This window comes from Lissotriton vulgaris, chromosome 6 (assembly GCF_964263255.1).
Source record: "Lissotriton vulgaris chromosome 6, aLisVul1.2, whole genome shotgun sequence".
Classification (NCBI taxonomy): domain Eukaryota; kingdom Metazoa; phylum Chordata; class Amphibia; order Caudata; family Salamandridae; genus Lissotriton; species Lissotriton vulgaris.
The window spans coordinates 1,303,561,863-1,303,576,192 of NC_141694.1; the positions used below are offsets into that span (position 1 = coordinate 1,303,561,863).

A 14,330-nucleotide genomic window follows, 5' to 3' on the forward strand; every position below is an offset into this window, starting at 1 on the left:
CTAATTATAACATGTGTGAAACCTGTGTTTTTTTCAGTGAATTTCTAAGGTTTTTTAAATGCTAATTCCTAACTATAACGTGGCTGAAACCTATAGTTTTTTCAGTGAATTTCTAAGGTTTTTTAAATGCTAATTCCTAACTATAACGTGGCTGAAACCTATGGTTTTTTCATTGAATTTCAAATGTTTTGTAAATGATCATTTTTAAATATATTAATTGTTATATTTTTTTTACTGATTCACTACATTGCTTTAAAGTATTTATTTTTAGACATTTTATTTTTTAAATTACATTACATATTTTTAATATAAATTGAAAAAAAAATGTTTTAAAAAAAATTGAAATTGTAATATTTATTTATTTTATTTTTGTATATATATATATATATATATATATATATATATATTATATATATTTTATTATATATATTTTATAATGATATCCTATGGAAGGAAATTCAAGTTACTGGTAGGTACGGTTAAAATTACTTTTCAGGAACAGTAGTGAGCTGAAAGATGCAGCACTGAGGTCTCTCCTGATAACAGGTGAGTAAATTGGAATTCGTAGTTTGACTGATTTTTGAGGAATTTTTTTAAGTTCCAAAAGTCCATATTTAGATGAATTTCCATGTGAAACCAGTCAATGTTAGCCTATGGAAGGAAATTCAGGTTACTGTAAGTATGGTTAGAATTATTTTTCAGAATCAGTAGTGAGCTGAAAGATGCAGCACTGAGGTCTCTGCTGATAACAGGTGAGTAAATCGGAATTCATAGTTCGACTGTCAGTCAGTCTATCAAATCACTTTATTCGGTTAGATAAAAACCATAAAAGTACAAAACATACGTGTACGGACCCTTACAACATATTTAGCCAGAGCAATTCATAATGTTCATATTATAATGAAAAAATATTCACTACAAGGTGCTTTTTATTTTTTAAACATGTATATATATATATATATATATAAAAATCTTATAAAAAGACAATCAGCTACGTAGGTTCTTGAGTCTCACAGCTGCTAGAAAAAAACTTGCTATATATAAAATTTCGCTAGGCTCATTTAAGAGTTGGAGGTACATTAGAGCCGGTTTAACCTGGGTATATCCCTTTTCTCTTTAAAACAGGAAATACAAACTTCTTTCTGATATTATTATAATGTTCACAGAAAATGGTGAAATGCCTAGTATCTTGAGCTGAAAAGTTATCACAGGTACAAGGCCCTAGCTCCTTTTGTTTACACCACCCCTGTGATTTACCTAGAAAGAAGTGAATAAGGTTGAATCGAAACCTGGTTAAAAGCAAGCGATGGAATGGCCTATTTACAATTTTCAGATATGGTTCCGTCACTGGTGCAGTTTTTAAAAGATTTAGGGCTAGATGTAGGTAATTTAGATTTACCGATTCTAAAATACCGAATTTTACCGATTCGGTATTTTAGAATCGGTAAATCTGATGTGGGTAATAATTTGGTATTTTTTACCGAATCAGTAAGATTCGGTATTTACCGATTCAGTAAATACCGAATCGGTATTTGCTATTGAATCCTATGGGTCTTGAAGCCCATAGGATTCAATAGCAAATACCAAATCGGTAAAAATACCGAATTGCAAATGGGGACAGGGTGTCACTTTGACACCCTGTTGCACCCCTGTAACTGGCTTGTGCACCATGTGGCACACAGACATGCCCTTAGGGCATGTCTGTGTGCCACATGGCACAGGTGTACATGCACAGATATGCATGTACACACGAATTCGTTATTTACCATGCAATTGTATTACATGGTGAATAGCAAATTCTAAAGGCCCTGTAGCACAGTTAGAAGTGCTACCTACATAGGAAAATACAGATTCAGTAATTTTACCAATCGGTAAATTTACCGAATCGGTAAAATTTACTGATTCTGTAATTTTACAGAATCAGTAATTTTACCGATTTGGTCAAATTACTGATTTGGTAAAATTACCGAGTCTCTATGTTTTCAGTGCCCCTAGATACCAATGTCAAAATACCGGTCGGAAACGGCCGAAAATGGGTATTTTCGGCCGATTCCGACAGGTATTTTGACACCTACATCTGGCCCAATGTGCTCTATCAGACGGTTTTCTTAACTCCGACTCTTCACGCTCACTTGACCACAAATTCAGGAGCTGTGTTCTGACCCGCACCAGATCTACGTTCTCAATCTTGTCAGGATGGTCAAAAAGGTCTTGACGGCCCACACCGGCTAATAGGTTCTTTATGTAATATAGCCACGTGATTTTATGAGCTCGATCCAAAGAGACACAATCCCTTATACTTGTATGGTTTAAGTCAAGTTGTAGATTAAGCCACGTTTTTAGTCAGCAGATTACTGGGGCTAGCTTCAGTTTATCAGTTACTGGCAGAACGTCCCGACATTGTCCAGGTATGAAGTGCTGCCGGCCAGTAGTATATTGTTTTGTAGGATTTCATTTTGATAGCATTTCTTATCTGTGCCAGGCCTGTGAAACGCTCCAATTCACAGTGCACTGCTGATGCACTTAAGAGTGCGCGTTCAGTAGTGTGTGAACTCGAGTTTCCCTACTTTATTTTTCCTTGCAATATTATATAGCCCGAACTCGACAACATGGCATTAGCACAATTTACATTACAGAAGAACACATACATTTGTGGTAGGCACGGGGAGACAAAGCGATTTGCCTGGAATCAAAGGATGTTGAGCTGATGCCGAGATTCGAAAGTAGCTCCCCAGCTCTAAAGTTCGCAATTCTAGAACTTGTGGCGGCAGGTGTGTCTAAAAGTGTATGTCGGTGCTTGCCATCAATAGGAGAGACCTGTGCATTTTTCAAATCGGTGGTGAAAAAATATGAGTATGTTGCTGGAAATGTGGGCCGCCGTGCCACCAATGTACTTACCGGGGAAGGGTAAACACCCATTATTCCGCAACTTTCTTTCCGCATACCATCACTCTGCATACTTTCATTAAGAAAGTACCATGACTCCACAATGCCTTTATAACGCATGGCATTACATTTTATATGCTTTTACCAAGCATACATTTACAACGAAATTCGTTGTAAATGCATGAATGGTGAATGCATGTTTTTTTTATGCTGTATGGCTACAGGGGTATATGTTTTGGGGTACTGAGGTATATGTTTTGGGGTGTTTGGGTATTTTAAGGGTTCAGATATAGTTTTGGGTTATGGGGTACAGGGGTAGTTTTAGGGTTTAGGGATAGGTATGGGTTTTGGGGTACAGGGGTACTTTTAGGGTTCAGGGCTAGGTTTGGGTTTTGGGGTACAGGGGTATTTTAAGGGTTCAGGGCTAGGTTTGGGTTTTGGGGTACAGGGGTATTTTTACGGTTCAGGGCTAGGTTTGGGTTTTGGGGTACAGAGGTATTTTAGGGTTCAGGGGTATGTTGGGGTTTTGATGTACAGGGTTATTTTTAGGGTTCTGGGCTAGGTGTGGGTTTTGGGGTACAGGGGTATTTTTAGGGTTATGGGGTAGGTTTGGGTTTTGGGGTACAGGGGTATTTTTAGGGTTCAGGGCTAGGTTTGGGCTTTGGGGTACAGGGGTATTTTTAGGGTTCAGGGGAAGGTAAGGTTCTGAGGCCACGCCCCTTTTTACACCTCTCTGCAACGCAGCCCCCTGGCCCATACTGGAGGCTCCTGGTGGGGTAGTTGGCCCCCAGGGCCCCCCAGTATGCAAGGAGAATTAGTTCCCCCTCAGCAAACACGCCAGGGGCGCGTTTGCAGAGAGGTGCAGGGAGGGGGCGTGGCCTCCTCCGGATCCCATTTTTTTAAAATTACTTTTAAGAAGGGGGATGTGTGGCCCCCCTTCTTTTTCTTTTTTTTGGCCCTTGGGACCCCATCACCCAGGGCCTCACCCCAATTCTCATTTAAAAAAACATTTTACGGGAAGGGGCCACGTGGCCCTCCTCTGGTGGCCAATTCCGGCCCCGGGGACCCCATCCCCCGGGGCATGGCCAACTTTTCTGTTATTTTTGTGGAGGGGGCTGCATAGCCCCCCTCCTGTGCCTACTTAAGGCCCCGGGCCCCTGACAATCTTTTTTAAAAAAATCTTTAATGGTGGAGGAGGGCATCGTGGCCCCCCTCCTGGGTAACTTATGGCCCCAGGGACCACATCCCCCGGGGCCTGCCATCTCCGTTAGGGACCTTGGGGGGTCACCAAGCCCCCCACGGTCCCTGCCGGTTCCCGGCATCCTGCGGAAGCCGGCATTGCTTTTCTGCATGGGGAACAGCTAGCATGCTGCTCCCCATGCAGAAAAGCAATCTGCTTTGATTGTTAAAAGAGAGATCAGGTTTCCTGCTCTCTCTTTCTAAAACCGCCCTACCATAGCAAACAGCAGTGTACCGGGGTAGGCACCCCGGCACACTGCAGGAGCCGGCCCGGGGGGGGTGGCGGTCCCCAGGGCCATCAAGGGCTCCAGGAGGGGGGCCACGCCACCCCCTCCCACCAGTTAAAAGCCCCTGGGGTGGTGGTCCCCGGGGCTGAGGGGTCCATCAAGGACCCCCCTATTTTAAATATTAGTGCCCCGGGGAGATTGTGGTCCCTGGGGCATGTGGGCAGGCTTGAGCCCCCCCACACAGGTTTTTTTAAAGCCCTGGGGTGGCGGTCCCCGCGCATGGAGGACCCCTCTGGGCCCCCTATTATTATTAAAATAAAAGAAGCCGTGGGGGTGGCGGTCCCCGGGGCTGTAGGGGGGCCGTGAGCCCCCCGCATATATAATGTGAAAGCCCTGGGAGTGGCGGTCCCCGGGGCTGGGGGGCACCTCTGGGCCTCCCATTAAAATAAACAAAAATGACCCTGGGATTTGGCCCCCCGGGGGCTAATAAACAAAAAATCTTTTTTTTTTTCGTGGAATACGCGTATCCCACGATTTAAAAAAAATAATAATAATTTGGGCCATGGGGGTCCTTGTGGGACCCCCTGAGCAAGCCTGGGTCAGAGTGTTTCTAACCTGCCCCCTTTGCGTGTTTTTCACAGTTCTTTCACTGCTTTCCTGTGCCTCGGTTCTACCGAGGCACAAGAAGGCTGCCAACACTTCCTGGTTTGGAGTGCTGACAGCCAGTTAGCATACAGCTTGTGCACGGTAGGGTACGCGTAACATACGCGTACCGTACTTCATCTATAGATATATCTATGATTTTACATTTGATTTTCTCAGGAACTACTGAACGTATATACACCATTTAACAAAAAGCGCAATCTGCGAACCAAACTCTACCTTTTTGCCAAATTTGGTGTAATTCCGTTCAGCATTTCGGGCTGTAGCCTCACTTAAAGGTCCCTATGAAAAATTTCATGGGGAGAACACGTTTTGGGACCCCCCTTTTTCTCAGCCCCTGCTACACGAATTACCCTGAAACTTTCAGGGAAGGAGAGTAGCCGAGCAGGCCATCTTCTTGGAGAATTTCGCGTTTATTCGTCGACCGGCGCCAAAGTTATTTCAAATAGAATGTTGCGGATTTCCTATGGAATCTAGGTCCTAACTATAACTGCCTACTGGCAACTGCCAGTAGGTAATATATGTATATATGGGAATCTAGAATTCAACTCAACTGTGAACAAGGTGCTGGGCGCCGAAACTAGTAAGGAATTTAAGAGTTGTTTACTGCCACGTTTCTGAGACACAATAAAGATGTCAGCTTTGAAATGACGCTGAAGCTGTGGGCTCTTCACTTCTGTCATATAGATATGTATATATATGTATCTATGTATATGTATATATATCTATATTTATATCTTGATTTTATCAAATCAGCGTGCTTCTCGCACAGGAGGTTTGGATAACTTTTGCCCACATTTCCAGTCATTCATTAAGGTTGCGGCCCTTCAAAGGAACATAACTGTAGGTGTGGACTAAGTTATAGTGTTAATTTTATCCATACTTGGAACTTTTGCAATAATTCCTGCACGGATTTTTGATTGACAATTCCGTTGAAGGGGATACTGGATCTTGTAGTTCTACGACCTAGTAGAGACTGTCCGGAGGCTGACATTTAGGTCGTAAGTGCACCCAATAGGTGCAATCTGAGCCCCGTGGACTTGTTACAAGACTGTTATCTCTTCAATGTGTTCCGGATGGTTTACACAATCTATAATCATATTAATATCCAGCCACATTTGCCGCATTTATTATATGGGGAAATCTGTTCCTTTTTCAATGTGGCAACATGTGGGTTTTCGACTTTCATTAATGAAACAATGAGCACGTCTTTTAAACTATGTTTAATTTTGAGTAAATATTGGGTGGGCTGCATATCTTTGAGAGCTTTGGCGTCGTACTAATAATATTCACGAATTCACTTAGGAATGTTATTTTCATATGCTCTTTCCCCAGGCTGATTACACACTTATAACATCTTTAACTGATATAATAACGTGGCTTTGCATTATGCTGCTTTTGAAATGTATTGACTTTTCGTACTATGCACTTTAATCTATTTAACATGTATTTAATGTTTTTTGTGGCCATGGATTAATCCATATAGTCCATAGTCTGTTTTCTAGGTCTATCGGTGCCTGCACTAGAGGGGAGGGGTATATATAGTGTTTGAATTTATGGCGCCAATTTGGATTGATAAAGCCTGCTGAGCAGGCGAAACGCGTCTCTCTGTCATTGCGGGGTCGTGGGAGACCTGAACAAAATAAATTAGCCCTATTCATACCAATTTCGAGTACTTGCCACTTTCTCTCTGGAGGTGGATGGTTGGTTGTGAAATATATATATATATGTAGATATATCTATATATCTATATCTATATATATATATTATCCTGCCTGACACCTTGCGCACCTGGTTTAAATAAAAGTCACTGCAGTCAGCAGTGAGAACAGCAATTGCGGCGTTCGTGTTTCTCTTTTGGTGGACCAAACACCGGAGTGGTAATTGGATATATATATAAACAGTGGACTATGACTTTCATGTGGACATACTGCTTACCTAGGCGGTATGCACGGGCACTGTGGGATTTTCAGCGGTGGGGTGAGACACACGGAGAGCTGTCACATCACCCATCCAAAAGAACAGAGGTCAACGTTGGGGAGAAGGGAGCAGACCACGCCCACTTGGGTTTGTACTTACTTGAGTGTCTGCTCCACGCGAATCCAGCTTCTGGTGTTTGCGCTACCCAGCACGTCGTGACCAGCAGTGTTCTGACCAATCGCAGTGGGACAATCTGCTTTTAAATATGGGCGGGGGAAGCACTTGCAAGATTCCGGGCGGCATCTGAGGAAGTTTTCATAAACGAAACCCGTCATGCACAACGCCTGAATTAAAGGAATTTGACAGCTCACCTGTGTTGCCGTGGTGCTCTTTTCCCTCTGCAGTGGTGAGGGACGTGAGCGAGAGTGTTTTGGGGTGCAGCCACGAGCGCCTCTTTGAGCACCCACCCCGAGAGAGTCCGGCGAAGTCTGGTGGCAATTTGGAGGTTTGATGTAGAAGCGCCAGGACACTCCGCATGCCCGAGACCAGCCCGACCACTTCACAGTGGACTATGACTTTCATGTGGACATACTGCTTACCTAGGCGGTATGCACGGGCACTGTGGGATTTTCAGCGGTGGGGTGAGACACACGGAGAGCTGTCACATCGCCCATCCAAAAGAACAGAGGTCAACGTTGGGGAGAAGGGAGCAGACCACGCCCACATGGGTTTGTACTTACTTGAGTGTCTGCTCCACGCGAATCTAGGTTCTGGTGTTTGCGGCTACCCAGCACGTCGTGACCAGCAGTGTTCTGACCAATCGCAGTGGGACAATCTGCTTTTAAATATGGGCGGGGAAGCACTTGCAAGATTCCGGGCGGCATCTGAGGAAGTTTTTCATAAACGAAACGCGTCATGCACAACGCCTGAATTAAAGGAATTTGACAGCTCACCTGTGTTGCCGTGGTGCTCTTTTCCCTCTGCAGTGGTGAGGGACGTGAGCGAGAGTGTTTTGGGGTGCAGCCACGAGCGCCTCTTTGAGCACCCACCCCGAGAGAGTCCGGCGCAGTCTGGTGGCAATTTGGAGGTTTGATATATATATATATATGATCCAAACTGCGACACCTCCCACTCGGATCTGGATTCCAATGTAGAAAAACAGATACAGACCACACCACAGCGCTGTAGATGAATTTAAAGGTGGTTTATTGACCCCTTGTCGCCAGCATGACGCGTTTCGGCTACGTCACAGTAGCCATGATCATATATATATATAATTTTACCACTAACTCGCACATTAGATTTTACTTAACTACATTTCGGTTAGGTATTGTGCATTTTTTGCTTGCGTTTCCACACCAGTGCGGTTGGACGAACGATCTCTCTTGTTGCCCATGTGATAACCTTTCAAGCCAAAGCGTTTCTTACATTTCATAAACTTCATTCGACAATTAAGTCATAAAAGTATACATAAAATGCACAAATATTAGTTAAAAAAGCCATTAAAAAATCGTACATTAAATATTTAAAAGGAATATTAAACTACAATAGACTATTGTCGAATTACATAAGATCAATTTCATCAGTATACATTTGGTCCAGAGGGTTATTGCACAAAAACTCACAAGAATTACCCCTAGTATACATAGGCGAAAGCAGCTTAATCTTCACATAGTTACCGCTATCTGTTTTGTGCGTATTACCCAAGCCCATCTCAAGAATTTAGCCACGGCAACAGTAATTCTAGGCGTCGGGTCTGTAGATAGGATTCTCAGTGCCTCACCCTGCCTGTGTATCCCAAGCAATTTACATATAGGCTTGATCCACATCTATCTGGGGGCAGTATACAGGGGACAGAAGAATAGAAAATGGCTTAATGACTCTTGTTCCTCCCCACACTTAGGGCATCTGTCGTTACCATTTTTGCCTGCCCATTTTACTGTGAAAGATCTTACTGGGAGTGCGCCTACCCTAAGCTGAAAATAGAGCTTGCGATCCTGTTGTTTCCCAATAATGTCCCAATATTGTTCCAGTTTTGGTTGGGCTTTGACATCCATGAAACAACCTGTTAAGTGCGAGGAGAGACCCTCTGTCCTCTCTTCTGTAATCTCCATCTCCCAATACTTTTCTTTTAGTGATTTTTTAGAGGGGAATGCAGCGTTTTCCGGGTCCTCCCATAGATCCCTCATTCCCAGTTTGAAGAGTGTCGATCTAATGGCCTTCAGCCAATGTATTCTTTGGCACGTATCCTTAGCCATTATCTCCCTTAGGCCCTGAGCATAATGCTGCAGTTCTTCTGTGGTCCATAAACGGCACCAGTAAAGTAATGGCCGCAGAAAGGCAAGATCCTGGACCGCCTTTTTTCCAAGGTCCCACATTAGCGGTATTAACGGGGTACTTATGGGAACGCTAGTAGCTTTTTGCAGAAATTCATTTTCTGCTAGCGTTAGCTTTCTTAGATCTTCAAATCCCCAGAGTTCGGCTCCATAAAGGGCCGAACTTAACACCTTCATCCCGTATACTTCCAATAAAGGGCTGATGGGTTTTGTTGTTGAAGAGGAAACATTTTTCAAAAGGATGCCTGCCTGCTGACGAAGTTTTAGCACTGCAATATCTAATTGGCTGGACCACCCCAGATCTCTCTGAAGGGTAACCCCCAGGTAGGTGAAGGCATCTACCCGCTCCAGCTGGGAACCATTCATATTAATCAACCCTCTAAAAGGTCTATTTGTCCCGCACGTTTTATGGCTGGTCAGGACCATATACTTGGTTTTTGCCGTGTTTATTTCTAAGCCCCTATCCAGACAAAAATCTTTGAAATGCTTCAGTGCTTGCTGGAGTCCGCTCGGAGTCTTTGAAATGATGAGAGTGTCGTCTGCGAACATGAGGATCGGGACCAGCTCACCAGACATTGCAGGGGCATCAGTCGGGACCAGGGAGAGAAAATCTGCAACCCCATTCACAAAGAGCGAGAACAAGGTTGGCGCCATAACGCAACCTTGCCTCACTCCCCGCTCCACCGGGAAGGGCTCCGTAACCTCTCCCTGGCGACCCCACCGAACCCGAGCGAAGGTACCCTCATGTAGGCAGATAATCAAGCTCAGCAATTCGGGTGCCATCCCCAGCCCTGCTAGGACTTTCCATAATGTATTGCGAGGGACCAGGTCAAAAGCCGCTTTTAGGTCTACAAAAACGGCATACAAGGTACCCTTTTCCAGGACCACGGTACACCAACATAACATGATAAAGTGGAAAACCTGGTCTATGGTACTTGTTTTTGGGCGGAAACCAGCCTGGAGGTGGTTCAAAATATTATCATTATCCATCCAGGTCTGGATTCTGCCCAAAACCAGCCGTCCCGTGATTTTTTGTAAGCAGTCAATTAGACTTATTGGCCTGTAATTGGCTGCAAGCGACTTGTCACCCTTTTAATACACCGGCACTATTTCTGCCTCTTTCCATGTGTTAGGGACTTCCATCCCTTGGGCTATGGCATTTGCCACATAAAAGATATATAATCGCCAACGCCCTCTGTTATTCAGGAATAGATCTGCGGGGACACAATCCATGCCAGTAGCACAACCCTCAGTGACTTGGTCCAATGCCCTATCCACTTCTCCCAGATAGAAGATAGGCTCCTTATACACAGTATGGACAAAAGCTCCTTCGCTAATACCAGTAACTGTACTGGCATATTGGGGCTTGAAGTAGTCACCCCAAGAGTTTCGGCCAACATTATTATGAGGGCTCTCACGATGTCCTCCCCTGTCCCATTTAAAAAATTCCCAGAAAAGTTTGGGGTTCTTTGCAGAACATGCCACTTTAAGATCCTGCAACAAGCCCTCCCAATCCCTTTTGGCAGTGTGTTGCTTGAGCCTATAGTTCACACGAGCCAATCTTATTGTACCCATGTCTTTGGACTTTAAGGCTAGACCCAGCTCTCTCCTAGCTTGGCGGAAGGAGCCGTCATACCAGCTCTCTGGTTTTTTAGTTTGAATTCTTCTTTTACCTAAGCTAGGCTTACAAAAGTATGTTTTCAATTTACTGAAGAGCCTATTGTGTGCCTCGAAGAAAAAAATAAGGGGAGATCCATTCAAGGTGGCTTCCTCCATAGTCTTTAGGGCCCCTTCCAGGTCTCCCTAATTATTACCAATAATTTCCTGATGCTCTGCAGCTTGACACCATTTAAGATGGCACTCATCATTTGCCAAGACTAAATCCAGGAGAATATACCCCTCATGAGCATCAGCCACTGTATGAATACCCAGGTTAAACATTGCAATCAGGGGATTGTGGTCACTTTCAATACGAGTCACTACCTCCATGTCAAGGAGGGTAGACCACATTTTGAGGGGGACAAGTAAATAATCAATGTTACTTGCCCTGGCACCATTGTCGAAAGTTTCCTTTCCCATTTTGTCTGACAATGTGCGCCCGTTGGCAGCCCTCAGCTCGTTTTCCATACATAGGCCCTTTAACTGAATAGCAGCCTCGGTCCATTTTCTTATGGGTTTGGTACTGAGCTGAGGAACTCCCCACCTAGCGTCCTCCTCCTCTGTTAAGTGTATATCATCCAAACCAAGGGGTTCAAAAGTGGTGTTAAAGTCACCGGCAATCAATGACATTATGTTATTGGGGGTAGCCTGTAGTAATGTATCCAGTTCTGCCACAACTTCAGACTTCTTACCCCTTGAAGCCCCCTGGCATAAACATTATAAATTTTGATTTCTAAATTGGCAGGGAAACTGAATCTAACACCAAGAATGTCATTACTTACAATAGGGAGCATCTGGGTATATAACATTTTAAGGAATGCTTGACACATATCACTAGACCCCCCATAGGTCGCCCTTTAGTTTTTTTTACAGTAGGGACAAAAAAATTCAAATAACCCACTCTAAACATTGGTTCAACCGCCCAAACCTCTTGAAACAAACAAATGTCAAAGCGGTCAATGAAATCTGCCCAGGCCTGCGAGTTAAGTTTAGACCCCAATCCTGCCACATTCCATGAGACCAACGATGTCTGACATAGTGGTCCGTCAGCAGTTGTGGCCAATTCACCCCATACGGGACGTCCCCCTGTGCCATGATGTGCATTACACTGCCTGTCCAAGGACTGATCTACATCTGGTGCCTCAATAGAGATATCACATGTGCTACTTTGGCCAGCCTCATCCAACCCTTCATCTTTGCTGCTTTGAGCGGACACATTCCCTTTCCCAGTCTCCATCCCCTCCGTTCCATCCCCGCCACTACTACCCGGGATGGACCTTTGTGGCTCATACTGTCAATAAAAATCCCCTAACCCTGACAAAGCCTGGAATCTGTTAAACAACCTTATGTTCCCTAAGGGACAGAAGTTTGGTACAGTTCCCTGAGAAAACATGTCCCTCTCAAAGGAAGCCGGAGTAGAGGGGCCATAGAAATAAGCCACGGGTAAGGCTTGTATCCCAATGGACTGATCATTTTGAGGCCAGTTATAAATAAAGTTGACACATATCTGGTCTCTGATATTAATAATGATACAGTTTCCTGCTACTGTGTTGCATCCCTTGCCTATCCAATTGACTCTCCTAGCACCCATAATTTCAGCTTGCATATTAGCTGGCAATGGGCGGTACTTATTAAGCCAGAAGATACACTTATGCTTTAAGTCTAGGTATGATTCTCGTTTCCCACAAGCTAGTGGGGGGACCCCTACCAAGACTACCACAAAGGGGGCTGATTGAGGAGGGACATCAATATAAGGTAGGGGAGGCTGTGAGCTCTGGTTGAAGCAGGCAAATTTAGCTGTCTATCCTTCAACTTAGTTCCAGCACCCTGATTTCTCTCTTTACTCAATGGCTTTGCTCCTACCCCTATATGGTTAAGTACCGGGGAAGCATCTGTCCGAGACAAAGTAATTTGTGGCGACCCACTAACTTGGTGTATATTTCCCACTCCTGTCAGAACACCGGGTTGTGTATTGGTAGTTTCCCCCTTGTCAGCAGCCAAGATTGGCCTTGCTGTCTGGCCTAACCAGGTACCACTATTAGAATTAGTTGGACCATTGTCTACTGGTGTTTTTGGCCTTGCAATATGAGCACTGCGACTTGGTCCTGCCTGTTTCTAAACTGATACCAATGAAAGTTCAAGGCACACCAATCTGTTTTCAATAGAGTCCAGCCGTTCATGCAATGGGTGACACAATTTCTTAAAGGTGCACTCCAGTCTTTTCCAGAAAGAAGGATCCAAATCCAAATAGGGATCCTCCCCCCTATTGTCCAAATGATTTCTCTGCCCACTTCTATCAGCCCTATCCACTAGTACGGGGCTGATTGGTGACGTCGCTGCTGGGTCATCAGGAGGAACAATACTTTTTCAAGATCTTGCTTTTTTCCCTCCAGCATTCGTTTGTGGCCCAGGGTGTTTCCTTTTTGCTTGCACCCTCCCCTTTGGCTGAACCACAATTGCTTTTACTTGGTCAGCAGATCAAGTCTTGATTTTAGGGGATGGGCCTCTAACCGTTTTGCTGCTGGGAGCTCCTTCTCTTGGAGAGTTATCACTTATGTTCATGATAGTTACTGGTTGGAGTGAAGAAGTAATTGCCACTCCCGATGGAGGAAGCGTACCCTGTGAGTCGAGTTGTAAATGTGTTGGTGATCTGGCATTTGCCAGGGGGCCCATGGAAGACCTTTTGTGGAAGGATGTATCCAAGGATAGTCTTTTCTCGGTAAGTTCTATATCCTTGGCAAGTGCAGTTGATACCCTTATGAGAAAGTTATCTAGGGTTCCTAGTAATGATCCACCCGTTGATTTCCTGCTGCTAGGACCACCATCTGGTGAGGTAGCCATCCTTTCTATACCTTGCGTGATGCTTGGTTCGGTGACAGTTAGTAAATAATTAGCTTCTGAATTCTTTCCAGTGTAACACTGACCTTATTAGTGCTGTGACAGGTGTCAGAGGGGTGGCCCGTCCCGTCCTTATCCGGTCTTGAACGGGCTTAAACGGGCCCGCCCTTGTCCTGGGCTTCGCCTAGCATCGCCCGCGCGCGTCCCGCGACGCGGAGGGAGCTGCGGTGTTTTAGCGGCTCCAGGCACGCAAGTCGGCGTGGGTGGGCGGGGAGGAACCAGCAGGAATTGTGGGGCTTGTAGTCCCCCCTCTCTGCGGCCGCTTGTTGTAAATAGCGGCGGCGGGGGGAACAAGCAACCAGGTCCTGGCATGCTTCAAGCGTGATTCAGCAAGCACAGCAAAGGGCTCCCGCCCGACAGGAAAACAAAGCAACCGGCGAGTCAGCAACCCCAACAAGCCAAAGCACTCTGCACTTTATTCTATTTTGCACTCTATATAAAACGGCAAGGAGCACATTTATAATTCCATTGTTAAAGAAAATCCGCTCTTGTACATATGGTG

General features: G+C 44.9%; 1 protein-coding gene across 2 annotated transcripts in view; it reads left to right on the plus strand.

The window, feature by feature from the left end:
* Positions 1–14,330, plus strand: part of SLC18B1 (solute carrier family 18 member B1) — a 569,858-nt gene that overhangs the window by 335,631 nt on the left and 219,897 nt on the right. The gene's annotated exons all lie outside the window — the stretch shown is intronic.